We start from the raw sequence: 26,652 nt of genomic DNA, 5'->3' as shown, positions 1-26,652 counted from the left end.
GGACTATTGTGGCCACCCTGGGGATCAATCTCTGTTCCTCGGAATGGCCCAGCTCCTTAGTGGCTCACAGGCTGATGTACTCACGTGGACCCATTGGGCAGTTGGGGCTCCTAAGTCCTGAGTTCTTATTCCAGCACTGCCAACAATTCACCCTGATGTGAGAAGCCAGTAGTTGCACCTGTTTTACTGTGCTGTGCAAGCCTAGGTCTCAGCTAGGATGACGAATGCATAGGCAACTCTAAACTCAGGGGAATAGGCTATCATCTAGGTCACCACAGTTATATCTGTCATCCTATACTCAACAAAATACACAATACATTAATGAATAAGACACAAAATAAAGAGAATGACTATACTTTACTCAAGTTGCTGCCCACCCATATATGGAAATATAGATCCTCTGTTTAAAATTTGAATTTATGACTATATTGGCCGCCACCAGGGCTTGATCTCAGGTCCTGGGAACAGCCTAGCTCCTTAGTGGCTCACAGGCTGGTGCGTTCACCATGACCCATTCAACAATTGGGCCTGCTAGGCCTTGAGTTCAAATCCCAGCACTGCCAAAAGAATCACCTTGATGTGAAAAGCCAATCGACCCACCTGTTTTACTGTCCTGTGAAAGTCCTGGTCTCAGCAAAGATGGAGAATGCTATATAGGCAACTCTATAGCCATGGAAATAGGTTGTCATTCATGCCAGTACAGTTATATTGGTCACCATGCTCAATAAAATACACAATATATCCATGAATAAGACACCAAATAAAAAGAATAACTACACTGAATGCAAGATGCATACCATATCTGTAGGTAAAGAGCGATCCTATGTTTAAAAAAGGTGGGCTTGTTATTTTGTCCAGTGCTAAGGATTCAAATTAGGCCCTGGACCAGGCCTGACATTGTAGTCTTCAAAGATGGTGAGCTTCCTCTTCCCTCACAGTACTACAGAGCTACCCAGACCTCAGTTCAAATCCCAGCACTGACAAAAGTTTCATTCTGTTGTCAGAAGCCAGTCGTTGCACATGTTTTCCTGTCCTGTGAAGGTCCCGGGTCTCAACTAGGATGGAGAATGCATAGGCAACCCTATAACCATGGGAACAGATTTTCATCCATGTCAGCAGTTGTACCTGTCACCATACTCTGTAAAACACAAAATACCTCCATGAATTAAACACAAAATAAGGAGAAGTGCACCGAATGCAAGATGCTGTGCACACATGTGTGTAAATATAAATCCTATGTTTAAATAATGAATTTATGACTATCATGGCCCACCCTGGGGACCAATGTCAGATCCTGGGAATGGCCTAACTGCTTAGTTGCTCACAGGCTGGTGTGTTCACCTTGAACTGTTTGCCAATTGCTCCTGCTATGCCCTGAGTTCAGATCCCAGCACTACCAACAATTGGATCATGCAGTAAGAAGCCGAATGTGAAACTTTGTTCCCTTTTCTCTGGGAGTCCTGGGTGTCAGGCATGACAGAGAACATGTCTACAAATCTAGATGCCATGTGATAAGATGTCATCAATGTAATAAATGGAATGGGTGTCATAATAGTAAAAATCAATGGTAAATAAATGAATAAAACAAATACAAGGAACAACCACACCAAACGTGTATGGACTGAACATCCATAGGTAAGTACAAATACAGTCTTTACAATGTATATAAATAGTATGTTTTCCAGGGCTGGGGCTTGAATTCAAGTCTAGAGTTCAGGCCTGACTTTCTTATCTTCAAGTACTGGGAGCTTCCCCTTCTTCCACAATGCTGTAAATTTACCCAGAACCTGAGTTCAAATCCAAAGCCTGACCGAATAAATGAGGTGAATTTGCTCTGCAGGGGGCTTGAACTCAGGTTGTGACAACTCTGCCTCAGCTTTGATCATCCTATGCTGGAGTGCAGCCACTGGACCCACAGTTGATCCTGGGATCCTAGACCCCCAGGCCTTGTGTGAAAAAAAATTCACAGAAAAAATGCGGCAAGATGGTCTTTTTACATTTTCTTCCTTTGCACGGTGACCCTCCTGGGTCTGAATGACACTGCTGCAAAGGGTACTTCACCTTGCATTGCTGAAGATTGGTGGACTATTGGGGAAGCCATAGGCCCACGCAGCAATGTAGGCCCTGATTTCGAAACCCCGTCCTGAAACCAACCAGTGGCAGGAGATACTGAGACTCGTTCCCATCCATAGGAATAACAATGGAATGCTATCAATGTCACCGTTGAATGAGTTGATCGTGAATGATGCGCAGGAGACTGAGCATGATTTCAGGAGACTGATTTTATTTAGTATTTATGAAGCCTTAAAAGAATAGTATTACTTACAGGAATGCGATAATTTCAGGACACTGATTGATTTACTTATTAGTTTGTTAAGGATGAAAACAATCACATTAATTACATGGAGGCATAATAAATACCTAAGAATTGGTAGGAATGTAGTCTATATAACAGTATAATAGATAGACATCTCTAGCACTCTATAAAGATATATATTTATTAGCATACTACCATCTGCGTGTCAATCTGTTCTTGTTTTGTCAACACCTGGGGCTCGATCTCAGGTGCTGGGAACTGTGTGTCAGCTCATTTTGCCCCAGAATGGCATGCAGACACTCACCCATCCCTGAACTTGGCCTTGCAGGCTGTGAATTCAGATGCCAGCACTCCCAAAAATGAATTGTGGAGTAAGAAGCTGATGGTGACACAGGTTTTCCTTTTCTGTGAAAGTCCTGGATGTCAGGTATGAAGTGAAAAACATATGCAGACCTATATCCTATGTAATCAATGTAATCACTCTTCTATGTCTCATAATAGGCAATAAAATAAACAGTCAAGACATGAATAAAACAAAAAGTAAGGTGAATAACTACACTGAACGCAATATGTAGTCAACATATGTATATAAAGATAAATCATATATTTAACATATACACAAATTTCAGGCCTAAGGAACAGACTTGAATTTCTTGACTTCAAGGAGGCAAGTTTCCCCTTTCCACACTGTGCAACAGTGTTACCCAGACCATGAGTTCAAATCCCAGGCCTGGCAGAAAAAATGGCACCTTTATGCTATGTGACGCCCAGTTCTTAGGTATTCCATTATGCCTCCATTTAATGAATGTAATAGTTTAAATGCATCATAAAGTATTAATTAAAATTGATCAGTGTTCTATAATATAATTGTGTGTAATTTTACCCTAGAATCATTCAAGAACTGCCCATTTAATCATGACATACATCACATTCCATTGGTAATCATATGAATAGGAATGAGTTTCTTAGGATCTCCTGCCATTTGGAAGTTGGATTCAAACTGTGGGCTACAGCTCCCACCTCTTCAACCCGACGGTAGGGAACTCAACGGTCTGTCCAAGAACATCAGAAAGACCAATGATTAGTCAGGCTCCAGTGGCTCTCAGCAGTCCTCCTTGATACTTACAAGGCTGTGATAGGAGGATCATGGTCAAAGTCATCCTAGGCAGGAAAGTCGTTGAGACCCCTGTCCAATTACAAGTGCCAACAAAGCCAGAAGTAGAGCCGTATGGCTCCAGTGGTAGAGGGCTAGCCTTGAGCAAAAGCAGCTCATGGACTGTGTCCAGATCCTGAGTTCAAGGACCGGGACTGGCAACATACAGACATACACAACAATCTGTGCAGCCATCTGGCTAAAGCAGATCATCCTCTTTTCCCCAACTGGATTGGACAGAGTTTCCTGGGAAAGGAGCTGCTGTTATCTTGACTCCATCCATTTGCCTGCATCACAGGATTCCGGCCACATCCCTATTCCGGAATGGTTCTTTTTGACCAACGGGATACAAGAATGGTGGGCACGCCCACATTCCATGTTGCCTGGTAGCACCTGGATACTCTCTGCTGGTTGACACCACTAGCAACAGTTGAAGAAGGTAGAGGTGGCTGAGTGGTGATCAAGAGACTCGAGGCCTAGGAGGAGAGGCCTTGCTCAGCCCCACCACATGCTTGGCCGGGCCCCAGCCCCCTCCCCTCTTTCCCTCTGGAGCAGCGTTTCAAACCTGGTGCTGCTGGCTCGGACATGAGGTGCCTCTTGGAGTCCTCAGGTAATGGTGCATCACCACCCGGTTTGCAGCCCTGACCTGGTCCTGACCCCCCTCTTCTCTGCTCCAGGCCTGAGTGTCCACCAAGGCTCTGCCATCATTGCTCGCCCCACCTGGGGCAGCCACCAACAGCTTCTCCTAGCAGCACATGTGAGTGGCTGCCTCACAGGACCTCACCCTGCGACCCCATTCCCCCCCCACAGACCTATACCTGCGCCTCCCCCATGTCCAACAGTCCAGCCAGGACTCTGCCACAAATGCACCCCAGGGGTGAAGGTGTGTGTTGGCCCGACGATCCCACCCCCATCGCTAGTGGCCAGTGTCCCAGGAAACAGGGAGATACAGGGTTGAATGAGGAGTGGGCACTACAGAGCTCCTGGCCTGGAGCTGTGGGAGCCACACAGCAGCACATCTGCACCCTTTCTCTCCCCGGTGGGAACCTGGTGGCTTTAGTCTGAGTTGGGGAGAAGCATGTCCACACCTGCCTTCTGGAGTCTTTTCCTATTTTCTGGGGGTGGGGGTGTTGAATGCAGAAGATAGGCCCCGCTTGCTGTGTGAGCCCTTGTCTTCTGTGCTCAGTCACCCTTTCACCTGAAGAGGGTCTCAGAAAAGCCCGGTAGGGAGGTGAGGTTGCTGGGGGGTCATAGCAAAAGGTGAATATCTGGGAGCAGTACCCTCCCCCCACACATACACCCAGCCTGTCTTCCCCTCCTCCAGCTGGCAACAGTTCTTATGGAGTGATCACATTTCCCAGCTCTGCCATCTTCTGCTGGTACTCCTGGTCCATCTGGTCTCCAACAAACTCAGGAGAGGCACTGCTCTGAGTCTGTGTGTGTGTGTGTGTGTGTGTGTGTGTGTGTGTGTGTGTGTGTGTGTGTGTGTGTGTGTGTGTGTGTGTGTGTGTGTGTTTGTGTGTGTGTGACAGAAAGAAAGAAAAAACAGAGACACAGAGACAGAGACAGAGAGAGAAGGAGAGACAGAGAGACAGAGAGACACAGAGAGAAAGACACAGAGAAAGACAGAGAGAGATCATCTTTCTCCTTGTATAGACTGACTGTGCTCAGGTGAGTGATCAGTTGGTAAATTGCAGGTGCTGCATGGACGAGTCTTCTGTCATCGGTCTGGATGGATGTGTGTGTGTGTGTGTGTGTGTGTGTGTGTGTGTGTGTGTGTATGTGTGTAGAAGTGGGGTGTAACAAGGAGGCTGGATGCTTTGTTAACTTCTACCTGCTATTTTTGGGGAGTGCATGGGCTTTGCAGGTGAGTTCTGGGTGCCTGGAAGGGTGAGACGCTTGAAGGGGACTCAGCACTGTTTAATTACAAGAACAAGGGATCTCTGTGGCCTGGAGCTGTGTACTCCCTTGGGCCTGGTTGGTGGCTTGCCAGGGGGACAAAGATCATGGCCAGTACTTAGTAAGGATATGAGCCCTGCTAGTATGTAGAGCAACAGAGTAGGTCAGACTCTAGGTCTTCTCATCAGGATGTCTGATGGGAGAGGCCAACCCTATTTTAAGTCTTCAGCTGTGATCTTCAGATCTAAGCCTCCTGATTAGTAGGATTATAGGCATGAGCTCTGGCACTGGGCCTCTGGTTCTTTCTGGTATATTAGAGTTTGACCTCAAGGCCTTAGGCTTGCCAGTCATGTCTTCTACCATGAGAGCCAAGCTTTTCTGTCTTGGGCATTTCCGAGATGGAGACTTAATATGTGCTCAGGCTGGGCTGGATGGAGGTCCTCCTATCTGTGGCAGGCATGCGCCACCAGGCCTGGTCCCCTGTAGTTGGGATGGTAGACATGTGGAGCCATGCTCAGTCATTGGTTTATATGGATTGTCCCTAACTCAGTCCATGGCAGCCAATTCATGACCACAGGTGAAGCTCTGGGTTGGGCCTCGAACATAGGCCCTCAATCTCCTCATGGGACAGTTGTCAGGAAACAAGGGATTAATACAGAGGGCTCTCTGGAGCAGGGCCAGGCACAGAGGGAGCTGCTGTCAGATACGGTTCTCAGGAATTCTGTGAGCATATGACAGAAAGTTACCTGGAAAGGGCTATGATGGGGTCTGTTATTTATCGTGCAACAGGTGTGGGATTATGAAACAAAACATGGCTGTCTTTCTTCATTACCCTACCCACCTGAGGAAGGGGATCCTTTACTGTATTCAATTTTGCCCCTGGGGAAAACGAGGCATGGAGAATACGGGTGACCTACTCATGACATCCTGCTAACAGGAAGCTCAGCCTAACTTCTCTGCCATGCTCCCTAGGACAGTGGGTGCTATTCAGTCCACGTCTTGTGGTGCGAAGTCCACTTCTTGTCAGTCGTGGGGCTTGAACTCTGGGCCTGGGCGCTGTCCCAGAGCTCCTCAGCTCAAGGCTAGCATTCTACCACTTGAGTCACAACACCACTTTTGGTTTTCTGGTGGTTCTTTGGAGATAAGAGTTTCACAGATGTTCCTGTCCGGGCTGGCTATGAACCATGATCCTCATATCTCAGCCTCCTGTGTAGTTAGGGTTATAGTCCTGAGCCATCGGCACCTGGCTTAAGTGTAATTCTGACCCTCTCTCTCTCTCTCTCTCTCTCTCTCTCTCTCTCTCTCTCTCTCTCTCTCTCTCTCTCTCTCTCTCTCTCTTTCTCTCTCTGTGTGTCTTTGTTTCTGTATTTCTCTGTCTCTCTCTCTGTCTCTCTCTCTGTCTCTCTCTCTGTCTCTGTCTCTGTCTCTCTCTCTCTCTCTCTCTCTCTCTCTCTCTCTCACACACACACACACACACACACACACACACACACACACACACAGAGGAACTTATTGAATGGGTGCTGGAGGAGGTGGTCCAGCGTCCCCATGTTGCTGGAACCAAGGTGGCCTTCTCATTCTGGAGGTGGGCTGTGGGTTAGGAGCTCTCTCGCTCAGTCTGTTATATCAGCTTCATGAGGTAAGCCCCTCTGTGCACTGGCTAGACCATAAGGTTATTTATTTTCCATCTAGCCTTATTGGAATTAGTATTGTGTTCTACGTCCTTTTCTGGCAAAAATTTCTGGCCAAAATTATGATACAAATTTATGGAATGAAAATGTAATACCATCTTAAGAAAGTAATTTAGGGCTCTGGGAATGTGGCTTCATGGTACACTGATTGCCTAGCATGCATGAAACCCTGGGTTCAATTCCTCAGTACCACATAAACAGAAAAAGAAACACTGTAAGTGATGCCGTGCCTCAAGTGGTACAGTGTTAGCCTTGAGAGAAAAAAAACCTGAGGAATAATTCCCTATCCCTGAGTTTAAGCCCCAGTCCTAGCAAAACAACAATAACAACAACAACAACATTTAGTTAATAAATGCAAAATAAAGAGCCCATACTTGGAATATATAATTGCTCTTTCCATACTGATTCCTGACAATAGTCCCTAATTCATGTATTTTACCTATATTAGGATACTGTGTTATAAAAAAAGAAGTTTTGTTCATTAGGTAATGGAAATTAATACCAGGAATGTGCTTAGATGTCAGGTGAAGATTAATTCTGGAAATTCAAGGATTCCAGACTTTTGAGTGGTCACTGCTAATCACAATGAGAAGGGTAGTCTAAGTGAGATTTGGAAAACTTTTTGGCCGGTCATGGCACCAAAAAGCAAAGGCTAATTAAGAGTTGTGACAGAAGAGAAAGAGGAACTCCAGATGGAAGGAATAAATGATAGTAACTAAGGTATAGCAGAAACCATTCCAGGAAACCATTTTTGGTTATTGAAGAACTAGTTATCAACTAGGCTTATTCTTCATTGTCTTTAGCAATCTCAATCTCTTAGGCTAGTTCTTAATCTCTGTGTGATAAATGTATCTCCTTCTATGCTGTTCTTTCATACCTGATTTCCCTTGCTCTCTAAAAATCTGTCTTTCTCTATTTCCCTATGAACACTTCCTGATACTAAATACACCTACACAGATGGAAGAGGATGCTAATGTAAGGATCCCATAGCTCATGAGTCATTAATGTAACAAAATGGAAAATGAGGACATATTTATTTTTTTTAATTTTATTTTATTTTATTTGAGAACATACTGTACAGAGGGGTTACAATTACATTGGCAGGATAATGCATACATTTCTTACCAAGCATTGCAGCCTCCTCCTTTGTTTACCCTTCACCTCCCTTCTCAGCCTCCCCCCTCCCCCCCACCCAATCATACACCCCTCCCCCCCAACACCGACATTGTAAAGCTTGCTTTGACATGACATTTTGTAATTCTCCTTGTTGCAACAGGTCCACCTGAATCCTTAAACGACTTGTTTGTCCCCATCTCCTCCACATGTTATACTGACATCAAATAAAGTGAAAGCGGGGGTTACACTGTGGGGGAGGGACATACAAAGCAACAAAGAAATAATCTTATAAATGCGATAGAAACACATGCATGAAAGAAACGGAAACATTAAAATACATATTTAAGGGTTCGTTTTCCTAACATCACATTATCTGACCTTTTCCGCTTGACTCATACCTATACTAGATATTGCAAATAAGGGAAACCATGGGACCTATGTTTCTTCGGGCCTGGCTTACTTCACTTAATATAATTTTTTCCAAGCCTTTCCATTTCCTAACAAATGGGGAAATGCCATTCTTTCTGATGGAGGCATAGAATTCCATTGTGTATATATACCACATTTTCTTGATCCATTCATCTACTGAGGGGCTTCTGGGTTGGTACCATATCTTAGCTATGGTAAATAATGCTGCAATAAACATAGTTGTGCTGGTAGCTTTAGTGTGGTCTTGTTTGTATACATTTGGGTAAATGCCCAAAAGTACGATTGTTGGATCATAGGGGAGATCTATGTGAAGTCTTTTGAGGAACCTCCATACTGCTTTCCAAAGTGGTTGAAAAAGTTTACATTCCCACCAACAATGAAGTAAGGTTCTTTTCTGTCCACAGCCCCTCCAGCATCTGTTGTTGTTAGAGTTCTTGATTTTTGCCGTTCTAACAAGAGTGAGGTGATATCTCAATGTTGTTTTGATTTGCATTTCTTTTATGGCTAGGGATGTTGAACATTTCTTCATGTGTCTATTGGCCATCCTTCTTTCTTCTTCAGAGAAGCTTCTCTTTGAGTCTTTCGCCCACTTATTTATTGGGCAGTTGATTCTTTGAGGATTTGTTGTTGGGGGGTTTAATTTTTTGAGTTCCAAGTATATTTTAGATATGAGACCCTTGTCCGTTGTATGGCTAGTAAAGATCTTCTCCCAATCGGTGGGCTTTCTATTGATCTTGCTAGCTATGTCATTTGCCCTGCAGAAGCTCTGCAACCTTATGCAATCCCATTTGTTCAACCTTTCTTTGATTTGTTGTGTTTCCGGGTCTCTATTCAGAAAATTTCGGGCTGAGCCAAGGAGACCTAGGGTTTCTCCTATTCCATCCTGTAATGTTTTCAGAGTGTCTGCTTTGAGTTCAAGGTCTTTGATCCATTTGGAGTTGATTCTGGTGCAGGGTGATATATAAGGATCTAGCTTTAGTTTTCTACATGTAGTTAACCAATTTTGCCAGCACCATTTACTGAAGAGGCTGTCTTTCTTCCATTCTATGGTTTTAGCTCCCTTATCGAAGATTAGGTGGCTATAGGTCTGTAGGTTCATTTCTGGGTTTTCAATTCTATTCCATTGGTCCTGAGGTCTGTTCTTATGCCAATACCAAGCTGTTTTGATTACTATGGCTTTATAGTAGAGTTTGAAATTTGGTATTGATATTCCTCCAGCAGTGTTCTTTCCGTTGAGAAGTGTTTTTGCTATTCGGGGTCTTTTTTTGTTCCATATGAATTTTTGGATTGCCTCTTCTATTTCCTTGAAGAATGAGGGTGGAATTTTGATAGGTATCGCATTGAATTTGTAGATAGCCTTGGGAAGTATTGCCATTTTCACGATGTTAATCTTGCCAATCCAGGAGCATGGGAGGTTTTGCCATTTTTTAAGTTCTGTGTTGATTTCCTTTTTCAAGATTTTAAAGTTTTCATCGTAGAGGTCCTTCACTACTTTAGTTAAGTTAATTCCTAGGTATTTTATTTTTTGTGGGGCTATTACAAATGGAGTTGCTTTCCTAATTTCAGCCACACTTTTCTCATTGTTGGCATACAGAAAAGCCATTGATTTTTGGGGGTTAATTTTATAACCTGCTACTTTGCCAAAGTTTTGAATCAGCTTGAGTAATTTGGGAGTGGAGTCTATGGGATTCTTTAAATACAAGATCATGTCATCTGCAAAGAGGGAGAGTTTTATTTCTTCTTTCCCTATTTGGATCCCCTTTATGTCTGCATCTTGTCTTATTGCTGTAGCCAGGCATTCTAATACTAGATTGAAGAGAAGTGGAGAGAGTGGGCATCCTTGTCTTGTTCCTGAGTTAAGAGGAAATGGCTTTAGTTTTTCACCATTGAGTATAATGCTGGCTGTAGGTTTGTCATATACAGCCTTTATTGTATTGAGGAATGTTCCATGGATTCCTAATTTTTCCAGAACCTTCATCATAAAGGGGTGTCGGATATTGTCGAATGCTTTTTCTGCGTCTATTGAGATAACCATGTGGTTCTTGTTCTTGCTCCTGTTGATGTGATGAATAATATTAATTGATTTGCGTATATTGAACCAGCTTTGCATCCCTGAAATGAATCCTGTTTGATCGTGGTGTATGATTTTTTGGATGAATTGTTGAAGTCGATTGGCCAAAATTTTGTTGAGAAGTTTTGCATCAATGTTCATCAAAGAAATGGGTCTATAGTTCTCTTTCTTTGATGAGTCCCTGCCTGGTTTTGGGATGAGGGTTATGATGGCTTCATAGAATGTATTCGGTAGTGAGCTTTCTCTTTCAATTTCATTGAAGAGTTGGAGGAGTATTGGTGTGAGCTCTGCTTTGAAGGCCTTGTAAAATTCCACTGTAAAACCATCTGGTCCTGGACTTTTCTTAGCTGGGAGGTCTCTTATTGCTGTTTCTATTTCAATGCTTGATATAGGCCTATTAAGCTGGTTTAACTCATCTTGGTTTAGTTTTGGCATGTCAATATTTGCTAGGAAAAGGTCCATTTCTGTCAAGTTGTCGAACTTATTAGCATAAAGTTTTGAGAAGTATTCCCTTATAATGTTCTGAATCTTGATTGTTTCCGTGGTGATGTTTCCATTCTCATCTCTGAGTTTATTAATTTGGGTGTGTTCTCTTCTTTTTCTGATAAGATTTGCTAAGGGTCTGTCAATTTTGTTAAGTTTTTCAAAGAACCAACTCTTTGTTTTGTTGATTCTTTCTATAGTTTTTTTAAATTCTAGTTCATTTAATTCTGATTTAATTTTGATTATTTCTTTCCCTCTACTGGATTGGGGTTTATCTTGCTGCTCTTTTTCAAGGAGGTTTAGATTTGTCATTAAATTGCTAGTTTCAGATCTCTCCAATTTGTTGATGTAGGAGCTCAGAGCTATAAACTTGCCTCTGAGTACTGCCTTTGCTGTGTCCCAGAGGATATGGTAATTTGTGTGTTCATTTTTGTTGAATAGCATGAACATTTGAATTTCCTTTCTAATCTCTTCCATGACCCACTCATGATTCAGCAGTGTGTTGTTCAGCCTCCATGTGATACCGGACTTTCTTTGGTGGTTTTTGGTGTTGAGTTCTAATTTTATTCCCTTGTGGTCAGAGAGAATGCAGGGTATAACTTCAAGGTTTCTGAATTTAGACAAGTTTGCTTTGTGGCCTAGAATGTGGTCTATTTTAGAAAATGTTCCATGTGCTGCTGAGAAGAACGTGTATTCTGATGCTGCTGGGTGAAATGTTCGGTAAATGTCTGTTAAGTCTAGTTGATCTATGCAGCTGTTTAGATCTGCGGTTTCTCTGTTGAGTTTTTGCCCAGTTGATCTGTCTAGTGGGGAGAGTGGTGTGTTAAAATCCCCAACAATTAATGTCTTTGGATCTATATGGGATTTGAGGGAAAGTAGTGTTTCTTTGATAAATTTGGGTGCTCCATTGTTTGGCGAATAGATATTTAGAATTGTAATATCCTCCTGAAGGAGAGATCCTTTAATTAGTATGTAGCGACCTTCTTTATCTCTTCTCACGATTTTTAATTTGAAGCCTATTTTATCTGATATTAGGATTGCAACTCCCGCCTGTTTATGAGGGCCGTTTGCTTGGTAGGTTTTGTTCCAGCCTTTAACATTGAAAATATGTTTGTTTTTACGGGCAAGATGTGACTCCTGCAGGCAGCAGATAGAAGGGTCTTGTTTTTTAATCCAACTAGACAGTCTATGTCGTTTAATTGGAGAGTTCAGTCCGTTAACGTTAAGAGATAGGACTGAGAGGTATTTGGGAGTTCCTGCCATGTTATCTACCTTCTTGGGGGCTGCAAAAACTGGGTTCTTCCTATGGTTCTTGGATTCTCAGTTTGGGTGCAGTTTGTTGGCTTTTATTGTGGTCTTGTTGGTTTTCTATGTGTAGGACATCTTTAAGAATCTTTTGTAGGGCTGGTTTGGTGGAGATGTATTGTTTCAATTTCCTTCAGTTATGAAGGAGAGTTTAGCTGGGTACAGTATTCTTGGTTGATAGTTGTTTTTTTTTAGGCATGGCATACGTCATTCCAGGCTCTTCTTGATTTGATTGTCTCTGCTGAGAAATCTGAGGTGATTCTAATTGGTTTCCCTTTATAGGTGATTACCCTTTTCTCCCTGACAGCTTTAAAGATCTTTTCCTTGTTCTGAGTTGATCCTGTGTGGATTATAATGTGACGGTGGGATGTCCTATTCTGTTCTGGTCTATTTGGGGTTCTAAAGGCTTCTTGTATCTGAATAGGCCTATATTTTTGCATGTTTGGGAAGTTCTCTGCTAGGATCCTGTTAAACAAATTTCCTAGACCATTAACTTCTGTTTCTAGGTGCTCCTCTACACCCATTATCCTTAGATTAGGCCTTCTGATGGTGTCTTCCAGGTGTTGGATAGATCTATCATATTTCTTGGACTTGTCTTGGATGGTTGTATGTTCTTTCTCTATAATATCTAGGCTGTCTTCAATCCCTGAGATTCGATCTTCTGCATGGTCTAACCTGCTGTCAAGACTCTTTACTTTGTTTTTAATCTCTTTTCCTTCTAATTGTTCAGCTTTGATGGCTTCAAGTTCTTTGTTGAAGCTCTGTTTTAGGTCTTGTATGAATCTTTTTACTTCCTTAATTTGGTGTTCAGTGTTTGTCCTCAAATCACTTAGTTGATTGGATATGGTTTCTTTGGACTCCCATTCCTTCTGTTGGGTTCCATTCAGCATTCCCTTTGTGGTCTCCCTGACTTCCTTCAGCTCTTTGTTAATGGATTCTATGGATGCCTTTAGTGATCTTTGTGTGTTCTCTACCTGGTCTCTCAATTCCTGTATTACTCTTTGTTTAGCTTCCTCTCGTTTGTGGGATTCCTGCAGTTCTCTTTGAGTGTTCTCAGCCTGCTCACGCCATCCCTCCCTTTCTATTTGCGTATTCTCAAGTTGTTCACGCAAATCCTGTATCAGTTTTTGAGTAGCTTCCTCACGCTTATGATATTCCTGTATAAACTTCTGGGATGCCTCCTCTCTCTCCCTATCACGCTCATACAGAGTCCTTTGTAAGTTGTCAAACTTCTCATTTATCATGTTTGCCACCAGTGTTTGTAGAGCTATTTGGCAACTCTCCTCTGGATTGTTCATTATCTGATCTGACCCCTGATTATCAAGATTGGAAATTGAGATACCCGAATTTGCCATTTTTCTTTTGTTTTTCCGGCTTACTCTGCCCATTTGAGATGAAGATAGCACCAGTTTTTTGCTACAACACTATCTTAAGGCAACCATCAACCAAAGTTTGCATTTGTACAGTCAATAATCTACAGATACAATCTAGTTCAACAGATACATCTATTCAACATCAAACAACTATATTTTGAAGGACTTCGAACCGCAGAAAAGAATTTGGAAAACCAGAAATTATTAGGATTAGGGAGAGATGTGGGTGAAAAATAGGAATAGATTGGTGTGGGGAGGCACAGGGAGAGTTAACTATGTCCTAATCACAATGCAGGAAATGGGTTGGGTAGGATGCAAGTAGAGAGAGAGAGAAAAAGAAGAGAGGGATAGGGGAATGAAAAGAGACCAGAAAAAAAATAGAAACGTAAAAATTAATGTTATTGTAGAGATTAAAAGACCATCTATTTATAGAGGAATGTGAATATGTTTAGAGAAAGGGAGGGACATAGAGGAGATGTGAAAAACTTTAAGGATGGGAAAGGGAGAAGAAAATATCAGAAGTTCAGTAGAGCTAGACAAAAAACAAAAAGATAATTATGAAAGAAAGAAAAAGAGAAAGAAGATAAGAAAAGAAAGGAAAACGCTCATTTACATATTCCTAAAATAAAAATTATAAGAGGAGAAAAAAAAGTTACTGGAAATCAATTATTTTTTCAGAAGAGGCAAAAATTAAAGATTAATAAAAGTTTTAAAAGAGAAAAAAATTTATATATATATCAGGTAACAAAAAACAAAAAACAAACAAAAAAAGAAAAAAAAGGAAAAAAAAAGAAAAAAAAAGTCCTTTGATTTTTTTGGGGGGGGAGGGGTGGGAAGAATCCTGTATCTCCCTTTTGTCTGTAACCAGCCTTTTGTTGGAGTCTCTGGTCAGCTTGATGTCCTGTGGCTTGATTGGTTTCTTAAGTCGGTTTGTTGGAAGAGGCAGAAAAATGCTCTGCTTTACCCAAGATTTTGAGATCCCCCTCCCAGGTTAGTTTTCTAGGAGGGTGATCTGCTTTGAGAATCACAAAAGAGGGGGATGCAGTGATGAGGCTAGGTTCTGGGTAGTGTTGAGGCCTTTCAACAATCAGTAGCTTTTTCCTGGGGCTGTTTTGTGCAAAAAAAAAATCTCCCAGAGCCCAGCCTGGAGCCGTTCTCAGGGATTCTGTTTTTCAATTGATTGTTGAGGCTGCTAGAGGGAGGGGCAGCCTCTGGCTCTGGTTACCCAGTGAGGGAAGCCACTCCAATGGCTGGCGCCTGAGCTAGGTGACTTTTCCCTGGATGGAGCCGAATCTGGCAGGTCACTTTGCCGTTAAGTTCTTGTGACCTGCTAAATGACTCGTTTTATTCCAAGGCCTGGGTTGGAGCTGGCAGCTCCTCCGAGCTTTGTTGGTATCCAAGATGGAGATCACCGGTGCTGGGGGGGGAGGGGTGGCCTTCCCTCCTCTGCTCCCTGAGAAGGAGTGAGGACGTCGGGCTTCTACTCACACCGAGTCTTGGATCCTGGGTCGTCTCTGGTCTGCAAGCTGCAGGATGAAGATGTCCGCTCTTTGTTGGTTCTTGCTGGTGTTGAGTAGAATCCGCTCGCCTGCTGCGTCTGGCTCCTTCGTCCCGGACTCTCTGTGTGAGCGCTCAGGTATGGCCCCCGGCTGGGGTCTCCGCGCTTTCGACCCTGCCGCCGCCGCCGCCGCGGCTGCTGGCGAGCACTCAGGTGTTTCTTTTTGCCTTGTCTTCCCTCTCTTGTCTAAGTCTCTGTCCTGTGATGGCACACTTGGTGTGATTCTCTGGCTTAGGACTGTTCACTGGAACTCTAAAACTGCTTTCTATGCGAGAGCTTGTTCAGATTACAGCTTCTCCTCCGCCATCTTCCCGGAACTCTGGAGGACATATTTATTGCTCCCTCAATTATTCTGAAAAGCTGCAATGTCACATCATTTGATTCAGATTTCCATTGTTTGTCTACTTAGTGTCATTTACTGCACTAAATGCAAATATGAGCCGGGTGCTGGTGGCTCATGCTTGCTACTTAGGAGGTTGAGACCAGAAGATTGTGGTTCAAGCCAACCTGTTAAGGAAAGTACATGAGACCCTTATATTCAATTAACCACCAGAAACCCAGAAGTGGTGCTGTAGCTAAAGTGGCAGAGTGCTCAACTTGAGCTGAAGAGCTGAAGGACAGCGTCCAGGATCCAAGTTCAAGTCCCACAACCAACAAAAAAGTGCAAATATGACTTTAACTTTCCCCCAAAGTATTGATGAAGTCAATAGTAATCCTCCAAATAGAGAAAAGTATTACAAAATGATTCAGTGCACCTACTTTTGCTGAGTTATTTAAGTTATGGCTTACTTGCTGGACATAATCTCTTCTTTTAAAATTGTCAAATATTATCTTTATAATAAACTTCATCTAATATTTCTTGGTTCAAAAGAGAAGTCCATAGATTAGATGTCACTTGACTTTCTTACTGTCTTAGTTCGAAGCCAACCCAGGAAGAAGGAGACTCTTTCAAACTTTTATCTGTAATTAAACACCAAATAAGTGGAGTTTTCGCTAAAGCAGTAGAGTACTAGCTTTGTGGGCAGGTGGCAGGAAAGACAATTATACAGGGGCAGGGTCCAGCCCCTGAGTTCAAGCCCCAGAACCAGCACCAACTAAACAAACAAGTAAACAAAATAAAATCCAAGTATTTCTTTGGGACCCTCCTTACAGGAATACTGGTCTGAGAAGAGGCTGCTTTTGCTGATCATACTCAATGGATCCTCCTGTTTTGGAATCCTTATTGCTATGGAAAACTCAGGACCAGACTAAAGGAATTGATAACTGACTCCTGCAACAAGAGAATCATTTCAGGAGTGAAACATGCATAAGACGCTTTAAGACCTCCATATCTTAGTTTCTTTGCAGTAGAACACTTTTAAAACAAAGTTATTTCCTTTAGTTCTATGCTGGCCTTCAAATGACACATTGTTTCCTTTTTAAATACTCTCAACTATAAGTTTACAGACAAGTTTTATATGAGTAAAGAACACTCAAAAAAGTCAGGGACAGAGTTTCCTTCAAGCCTTGTATTCTTTTCTTGTACAGTATAAAGGAAAGCACAAGTTAACTTGAACTTTGTCATTCCTTAATGTTCAATTCCTCTCCTGGGATCAGTTTCCACATCCAGTATCAGTAACTTCCACTTACTTCCAGTAACAATCTATGGTGCTGCTCTATGGCTTCATTGAAATAGCACAAGGACACCTTTGAACATGAGGTAACACGTGTTTCAGAGACAACTTAATAAAGAGAAAATATTAAATTTATGTTGCTTATGAATACATTATCCATGAGTACATTGAGTTCAAACTTCTTTAGTCTTCTGTAAATTAAGGTGAATTTTAAATGGGAAGGGGGTTCTCAGATCATTTTTTCTGAATGTATGTGCTGTGCATTAATTTATGATTTAACAGTATGATTTAACATATGATTTAACAGTAAGAAACAATAGCAATAATAGAGAAATTCTGTGTTTAAGTATAAGCGTTCAATACAATATAGAAGACTCTACAAATAAGGCAACATTGAAACAATAAAGCCACGTACAGTATGTAGATTTATGGGAGTGATATAGAGAAAGCATTACTCCTAAGTGGAATATGAAGCATGAGGCCACTCCCTTTCTAAATCATGCTTGCTAATCACGTAAATTGGTAAAAAAGTAGAATGGAAGAATGATTCTGTTGCCAATGTAAGTCAGATATAAGAGTATGGACTTAACTGGAAAAAGAGTCCATCTTGAGAGAACTGGGATAATACTAGCAATGAACCTAAGATCACATTTCTTTTCTTTCCTTTTCTTATATTCTTTTTTTGTGTTGTTTTTCGTGGTGCTTGAACTCTGGGACTGGGCGCTGTCCCTCTGATACTCAATTCAAGGCTAATGCTCTACCACTTGAGCTACAGTGGCACTTCCAGTTTTCTAGTAGTTATTTGAGAAAAGAGTTTCCAGGACTTTCCTACCCAGGTTGGCTTTAATCCCCAATCCTCAGATCTTATTATCAATCAGTTTGTGATCACATTTCTAACAGTGTACACTCAGGATATATAATGTGTACATTCATCTATCTTTTTTTTTTAATTTTTTTTGGGTCCAGTCGTGGGGCCTGAACTCAGGGCCTGGGCGCTGTCCCTCAGCTCTTCAGCTCAAGGCTAGCACTCTACCACTTGAGCCACAGCGCCACTTCTGGCTTTTTTCTTTTTGCTTATGTGGTGCTGAGGAATTGAACCCAGGGCCTCATGCATGCAAGGCAAGCGCTCTACCACTGAGCCACCTTCCCAGCCCCATCATCTATCTTTATATGAATTCTTGAGTTAAAAATATGAGCTACAGCTTAGTCTTTATAATCGCAAAAATGTTTCTAGTTTAAAAGTTGATACTCCTGGAAAGATAATACCTAAGAATGTAAAGCAGTCTGGGAAGTTCAGTTTGCATCCAGCCTGGGCAGACCAGGCTTTGAGACACTACCTATAATTAACCAGCCAAAAGGTGGAATACCAATCATGAGCAAGATTACTGATTAAGAGCTTGAGGCTTTTGTGTACATAGATACAAACATGCACATACACACAGAGGCACTTATATGTGCACACATGAATACACAAATGAGACAACTCTCAGAATATGTAGAAAAGTTAGAAAACAATGGAAAATATATCCTGAGTAAGACTAGAATCAAGTGATAATTTTTAATATTAGAAAACCCTCCAGTGAACTTTGTTCAAGAAAGTTGAGACTATTACAAATGGAGGGACCAGAGATAGTAAGAGAGTCAAGTATTCATTATTAACGGGATGAGATCCATGGAGGAAGGAATCAGAGACCCCTGCAGGTGCATCTGAAAATTTTCATATCCTGTGTCAAATATTAGAACATCTTTGAAAATAGTATATAAACAGTCTGAGCAGTCAGTCTAGTGGATAAGATTATAAGAGAAGTTCAGATTTGCTAGTCTGTTTCTAGATTAAATAAACCAACAAACTATGACAGGACAATGTGATACAAGTCTGGAATTCTAGCACTTAGACTAAGACAGGAGATTAGAGAGTGGAATTACATAGCCATACCTTCCATGGACCAGGTAGTATAATTTTGTCTCAATAAAACAAGCCAAACAACAAGAAAGGAATACACAGTTCAATTTTGGGCTAATTTCGTCATTATGTTTCAAAAGGTCAAGTTTCCTATTGAAATGCAACTCATATATAGTCCTCAGTTGTGTTTTAAATGCTCTCTTCATTACAGAACATTCCTAGATGCAAATTGGTTCATGATTCCCATCCAAAAATTTGCAAAAGTAAGTAAGCATCATTATGTTGGATTCCAAAAAAAATGATGAAGGATTACAAAAGCTTAAACCTGGAGAAATAGCAAAGTTCATCTAATGTAGGACTTTGTAGACCTTGCTAAATTATAATTTAGATTTAAAATACATATTTTGATTTTGTTTGTAATTTGATATTCTATAGGATACTACAAAATTCTTTTTAAGGAGAAGGTTTAATTGACATTCACAAATGATTCTGACATTCTATTTTCCTAGAATATACTTTCAAGAGAGTTATAATTAGAACTTAGTTAATAGATAATTCGAACATTCATGTATAATATGATAATGTGAATAATTTAGACAGAGTTGCCAGCAAATGGATGATATTAATTTATAAATTTAGAAAAACTGCAATTTTTGAGGGTTTGGAATAATATGGTATGAAGAGAGTAATTGTGTGACATCTTCTTTCTTCTACCTATATGTAACACAGGAAGCGATTTCCTTAGTTACGTGCCTCTGTATACATTGAGAAAAATGCTAGGTTTGGGGTTTGTTTTCATTTTTGTTTTTGTTTCATTGGTTTGTCCTAGAGCTTGAACTCTGGGCTTGGACACTATCTGAGCCTGGTTATGCTCAAGGCTCGTGCCCTACCACATCAACCTCAGTGGCACTTGTGTCTGGCTTTTTCTGAGAAGTTTATTGGAGATAAGATTCCAAGAAACGTTCCTGCCTGGGTGGGCTTTAACCATAAATTTCTTATCTTAGCATCCTGAATATCTATGATAGTTTAAAAAGTATAAATATAAATAATATTTGCAAGTGTTCTGATCTCAAGAATACCACTGGGTAAAAATGATGCAGCTCAGTTTATTGAGTTGTTCTTTCCATAACAAAGAGAGCATCACATTAGCAGAGGTGTAGTATTTTTTCACAATAGAAATAAGCTATTCATGATGTGAAAGAAGGAATTTTAAGGTGCAGCTTACAAGTTGGAAACTGTTGGGGTAGGATGACATTACGGTATAAATCTTGGGATTGATGGTCATAGAAATAATAGCTTACTCTGATAAACAATTGCTTACTCTTGAAGAATTAATTATTACAGATGCTTCATAGTTGTATCCTCTACCAGAATGTGACTATTTTTCTGTTGATTTCTCAATCTGTAACACCCCATTGGAAACTGCATCTGTTGCAGAATTTCATACATGCAAACGTACTGTTTTGAATCTCTCAGGTATGGAAGTTGAGAATTCAAAAATGAGAAGTTATTAGTCGTAGGAATTTTGAAGAACACATATATTCTGTCTTCTTAACAACTTATTTACTTTTTAAAGTTATGGGTTTCGATAGAATTAAACTGTTTTCAGTTTTAGTATGAGAAAGTACTAAATTTATTCTTTTTTCAAAATATTGGGAAGTATATTGTGAAAATTTTGTTTAGTTGGGTTACATTCAAGTTGATGACCCTCTGATAAAGAAGGGGTAATTAATTCAAATTAGATGCCAAATAGTATTGGTTTTTAAGAAGTTACTACATAAAGAATAATATTTATTATACCAAGACAGTGAAATTATAATTTATGCAGCTTATTTTTAAATTTTTATTATCAAAGTGATGTACAGTGGGGTTACAGTAATTGTAAGGTAGTGAATACATAACTTTTCAAACTTGTTACTCCTCCCTCATTTTTCTCACAGTTTTCCTTTACCCCTTCACCTCTCACAAGTTGTAATGTACATTTCCAACATATTGTCTTGTGAGTATTGCTATTACATTGGTTTTCCCCTTGTCCTTTGTATCACCATTTTGTTGTTCCTCTTCCCTTCCCTAATTAAGGTAAATGTATACACAATACAAAATCAAATATAGCAGGGATAAACCATATGGGAAAACTCAATGAAAACAGAAATCACATAGTACATCAAAAACAACAACCACAAATGAAAAAATCTGTTTCCATATTTTGGAGTTCATTTTGCTCAGCATATGCTTATATGGTCATATACGCATAACAAAGTGACTAGAAAATAATAGTTGCATGAATACTATATCATGACAACAACATGTTAACTTTTTGATGGTTAAGGTAGAATGAGGATAGGTGAATTTGCAGTTCTGATAAAGGAATTTCAAAGGAGTTTTAAAGTTATGACAGGTAAATTTTAATCTTTCATAATTTTTAACAACCCAGCCAATTAAGAAAATTTAAAATTGCCTGGGAGAATCGGCTTTCATGCAAAGAAATCCATGGAGACTTAGTAAAGAGGGTGCAATGTGGGTGAAGATGGCTCTTTTTCACACTAAACAAACAAACCTCTGAAACCCTGCTGTAAATCCTGAAGGTTCCCTTGAGAATTGAACTAACACAGGAAATATACTCCCACTGTGTGAGACAAGGTTGTAGTGGAATTTGAATTCAAAGTTCTTTAAAAAAAAAGAAATAAAATATGTGAATTAACCTTTAATTACCACACAGTAATTCTCTGAAAAACATAATTTGGGCCAAAATATTTAGGAAGAAATTGTCCTCCACAATGAAAGAAGGTATTGGGTTTACACTTTTCTGTTTGTAACACTTTCTACAATGTCTTTGCACGTGAAGCAGTGAAACACAGAAAAAAAATCTGATTGGATACTTCAAATCAATTATTTCACATTTCTAAGTAGCTCACAAAAAATAATATCCTTATTAACATGAGATAGTGAAGATTTCTCTTATTACATAAGCAAAAAGTTTTGGGTTCAGAAAAGAATTGAACAGGGCTGGGAAGGTGGCTCAGTGGTACAGCCCTTGCCTTGCATGCATGAGGCTCTGGGTTCGATTCCCCAGCACCGCATATGCAAAAAGAAAAATAAGCCAGAAGTTGCGCTGTGGTTCAAGTGTTAGAGCACTAGTCTTGAGCTGAAGAGCTGAGGGACAGCACACAGGTCCAGAGATCAGGCCCCACGACTGGACCCCCGCCCCTAAAAATGCAACACAACAACAACAAAGAAAAGAATTGAGTAAATGGAAAAGGTAAGAAAACAGTGTTCTTAGAAGCCGTAGGTGAGCATACTGCTTTCAGCAGTTGAGTGAGGCCAAAACTTTTGATATACATTGTGTTAATATTTTTGCTACCTAAAGTGATTTTACAGAGCTGAATTAGCTCATTACAATGCAGAACAGACTGAATGAAGCCATGAAAATAAATTCCAGGCAGTTCCGGGAAGATGGCGGAGGATAAGCTGGAGGCTAAACAAGCTCTCACATAGAAAGCAGTATTAGAGTTCCAGTGAACAGTCCTAAGCCAGAGAATCACACCAAGTGTGCCTTCACAGGACAGAGAGATAGGCCAGAGAGAGAAAATACAGGCAAGGAGACAGCCCTGAGCAATTGCCAGCAGCCGGAGAAGGCGGTGGCAGAGGTGGGGGTGGCCACTGCAGCCACCATACCTGATTCACAGAGAGTCTGGGACGAAGGAGCCAGACGCGGCGGGCAAGCAGATTCTGCTCAACACCAGCAAGAACCGACAAGAAGCAGACATCTTCATCATACACTTCACAGACCAGAGACGACCCAGGAACCAAGACTTGGTGGGAGTAGAAGCATGATGTCCTCACTCCTTCTCAGGAACCAAAGGGGGTAAGGCCACCCCTCACCCCCCCCCCAGTACCAGAGATCTCCATCTTGGATACTGACAAAGCTCGGAGAAGCTGCTAGTTCCAACTCAGGCCTTGGAAGAAATCTAGAGTCATCTAGCAGGTCACAAGAGCCTAACCTGACCTGCCAGACTCAGCTACACCCAGGGAAAAGTCACCCAGGTCAAGGCGCCAGCCCCAGGAGTGGCTTTCTTCACCCAGTAATAAGAGCCAGAGGCTGTCCCTCCCTTTAGCATCCTCGACAATCAATTGAAATTCAGTAAACATAAATCATGAGAGTGGCTCCAGGCTGGGCTCTGTGAGTTTCTCACAAACCAGCCCCCGAGAAAAGCTACTGTTTGCTGAAAGGCCTCAACTCTACCCAGAACCTAGCCTCATCACAGCATCTCCAAACACGAGGAAAAAGCCATCTCCCTCTTTTGTGGGTACTCAAAGTAGATCTCCCTCCCACTGAACTAACCTGGGAGGAGGATCGCAATACACTGGAGAAAGCAGAGCATTTTTCTGCCTGTTCAAAGAAACTGACTTAAGTAAACAACCAAGCCACAGGAACACGAGCAGACCAGAGACTCCAACAAGAGGCTGGTTATGGACACAAGGGACATACAGGATTTTTCCCACCCCTCCCAAAAAAATCAAACAACTTTGTGTTGTTGTACCTTTTATAAAAATTTTTTTTCTAAAAATTTTTTAATCTTTAATTTTTACCTTTTTTGAAAAAAATATTTTCTAGTAATTTTTTTTCCTCTTAGAATTTTATTTCAGGGGTATAAGTGTGTGTGCGTTTTTCTTTTTTTTCCTTGTTTTTTTTAATTTTGTTTTTGTTTAGCTCTACTGAACTTCTGATCTTTTTTCTTTCTTTCTTATCCTTTTCACCTTTTCTTCTCTTTCATTCTTCTTTATGTGACTTAATTGCTATTCTGCACATCCTCAGATAAACCCTTAGTCGATTATTAGACCTTATACCCCATTGTGTACACACTTAATCCACAAATTTATTACTCAATTCAAAACCTCTTAGACTTAAATTCCTTAATAGCAGTACTACCCCTTTATATCTAAATAATAATTTAAGTATTTTTATTTTTAAGTTTTTCACATCTCCTTTATATCCCTCCCCTTGTCTCATTATATTCATGTTCTTCTCTGAATAGTTTATTTTAGAATCTCTATAATATTTTAAATTTTTACGTTTCCATTTTTTCTGGTCTCTTTTTTTCCCTTTCTCTTTCTGCTTTTTTTCTCTCTCTCTACTTTCATCCTATCCAACCTGTTTCCTGCTTTGAGATTAAGATTTAGTTAACACTCCCTGTACCTTCCCACATCACTCTATTTCTATTTTTTACCCATGTCTCTTCCTAAACCGAATAATTTCTGGTTTACCAAATTCTTCTTTGCGGTTCATAGCCCATTAATATATAGTTGTTTGATGTTGAATAGAGGTATCTGTTGAAGTAGATTGTATCTGCAGACTATTGACTGTGCAAATACAGACTTTGGTTGATGCTTGCCTTAAGATAGTGTTCTAGCACAAAACTGGTGATAATTTCATCCCAAATGGGCAGAGTAAGCCGGAAAAACACAAAAAAATGGCAAATCCGGGTATATCAACTCCCACTCATGATAATTAGGGAAGAGAACAGATAATGAATAATCCAGAGAAGAGTTCCCAAATAGCTCTACAAACACTGCTGGCAAACATGATAAATGAAAAGATTGAAAACATACAAAGGCCTCTGTATGAGCATGATAGGGAGAGAGAGGAGGCAATCCAAAGGTTTATACAGGAATATCATGAGCGTGAGGAACCTACTCAAAAACTGATACAGGATTTGCGTAAGCAGCTTCAGAATACTCAAAGAGAAAGGCAGGAATGGCGTGAGCAGGCTGAGAACACTCTACAGGAATGGCATGAGCGGGAGGAAGCTAAGCAAAGAGTAATACAGGAATTAAGAGAGCAAAAAGAGAATACACAAAGATCACTAAGGGTATTCATGGAATCCATTAACAAAGAGCTGAAGGAAGTCAGGGAGACCACAAAGGGAATGCTGAATGGAACCCAACAGAAGGAATGGGAGTCCAAGGAAACCATAACCAATCAACTAAGTGATTTGAGAATAAACAATGAACACCAAATTAAGGAAGTAAAGAAGTTCATACAAGATCTAAAACAAAGCTTCAACAAAGAATTTGAAGCCACCAACGCTGACCAACTAGAAGGAAAAGAAATAAAAAACAAAGTAGAAAGTCTCGACAGCAGGTTAGACCATGCAAAGATCGAATCTCAGGAATTGAAGACAGCCTTACATATTATAGAGAAAGAACATACAACGATCCAAGACAAGTCCAAGAAATATGAGAGATATATCCAAAACCTGGAAGGCATGATCAGAAGGCCTAATCTAAGGATAATAGGTGTAGAGGAGCTCCTAGAAACAGAAGTTAATGGACTAGGAAATTTGTTTAACAGGATCCTAGCAGAGAACTTCCCAAACATGCAAAAAGATAGGTCTATTCATGAGGGGGGACCAAGATGGCGACGGGGCAGTAGGGAAACGCCACAGCTCTCTCCAACCAAAAAGAGAGTTGGAGTTCCAACGCTTAATCTCCCCAAGAGACCGACAACAACAAAAAGACGAACACTCAGAGAAAAACCAGAGGCGGAGAATAACAAAAAAAGAAAGAGAGGAAAAGAATTTCAAAACAGAGAAAAGCGAAGACCCCTCCCCCAACCTTTACTGGCCGCGCGGCAGTGCGCCAAGCCGCCGGCCAGCCAGCCCGGCGGGGGCTGTGGGAGCCCCAGAGAAACAGCAGAGACACAGGGGGCCACTTTCAGAACATCAGGTACTGGTTTGCAGAACAGCAGATCGCCAGGAACAGAGAAACCTACCAGCCGGGAGTCTCCACGAGGATCCCACCTCCACCCCTCACTCTCCACCCGAGCAGAGAGGCTCCATCCCGCCAAAGGCGCTCGGCATCAGCAGAGTGACAAAAGGACCTGCGGCAGACCACCCAGCCAGCCTGATCGCGATCGCAACGATCCAGCACTCTCCACCCGAGCAGAGAGGTTCCATCCCACCAAAGCTGCTCGGCGCGACAAAGGGTCCTGTCTGCAGACCACCCGCCCGCCCAATCACGATCGCAACAACCCGGCGGGGTCACTTGGGCCCCAGAGGTACCGAGAAGAAGCTGCCTGAGCGTGGACACTCTTGACCCAACAGCTTCGACAGAGTCAGAGAAAGAAAAGAATCACACAGAGCCACCACCGCCCAACCCAGCGCGGATTGCAACAACAACTGACGACCTACACCACACAGAAACAACCAGCTCCAGGGTGAGTACCCCACAGGGGAAGTGTATCCCTCAAGGGAGACCAGAGCTGGAGGGAATCCCCAGACCCTGACCTAGAGTCCCTACCCCAGCACCCCAACCACAGGACCTACTAAAACTGGGAACTGTTTGAGAGCTCCACCAGCCCATGGAGCACACTCAGCTGGCCAGGCTAGAGCAAGAGCACCCCTGGAAGGGAGCTTAAATGCCCAAGCCAGGAACAGCGCCCCTGGGTCAAGACTACCAACAGTAGAAGAAATTTGAACTGTGTCCCCCAGGCTGTATAACCTAAGTGGTATACACATCAGCACAGGCCTAACGAGTGCGCTCCAGGCTGCATAAACCTAGGTGGTATACACATCAGCACAGGCCTAACAAGCGCGCTCCAGGCTGGGGCCGGAACCAGGCCCGGGGATCCGGCGCCTGAACAACACAACCAACTCCTCCCAATTGAAGTAAAAAGCTGAGCATACGCCTCAACAGAGGGGAGAAAACCAGGAAACAACAATCCCCGGGAAGCACGCCTGTG

The 26,652-nt window shown here is 41.6% G+C and overlaps 1 long non-coding RNA gene across 1 annotated transcript in view; it reads left to right on the top strand.

Moving 5' to 3' along the window:
- Positions 1-3,905: 3,905 nt before the first annotated feature.
- The window catches only part of LOC138815544 (uncharacterized), a 95,996-nt gene continuing 73,249 nt past the window's right edge, over positions 3,906-26,652 (top strand). The window contains exon 1 of the long non-coding RNA XR_011368358.1: positions 3,906-4,080. This is a non-coding gene — a long non-coding RNA (uncharacterized lncRNA). The remainder of the gene's footprint in view (positions 4,081-26,652) is intronic.

The sequence above is a fragment of the Dipodomys merriami genome, unplaced genomic scaffold, assembly GCF_024711535.1.
Source record: "Dipodomys merriami isolate MVZ:Mamm:240054 unplaced genomic scaffold, mDipMer1.0.p SCAF_65, whole genome shotgun sequence".
NCBI lineage: Eukaryota > Metazoa > Chordata > Mammalia > Rodentia > Heteromyidae > Dipodomys > Dipodomys merriami.
Note: the sequence above shows the minus strand (reverse complement) of the source record. Positions and strands in the feature narration are given on the sequence as shown.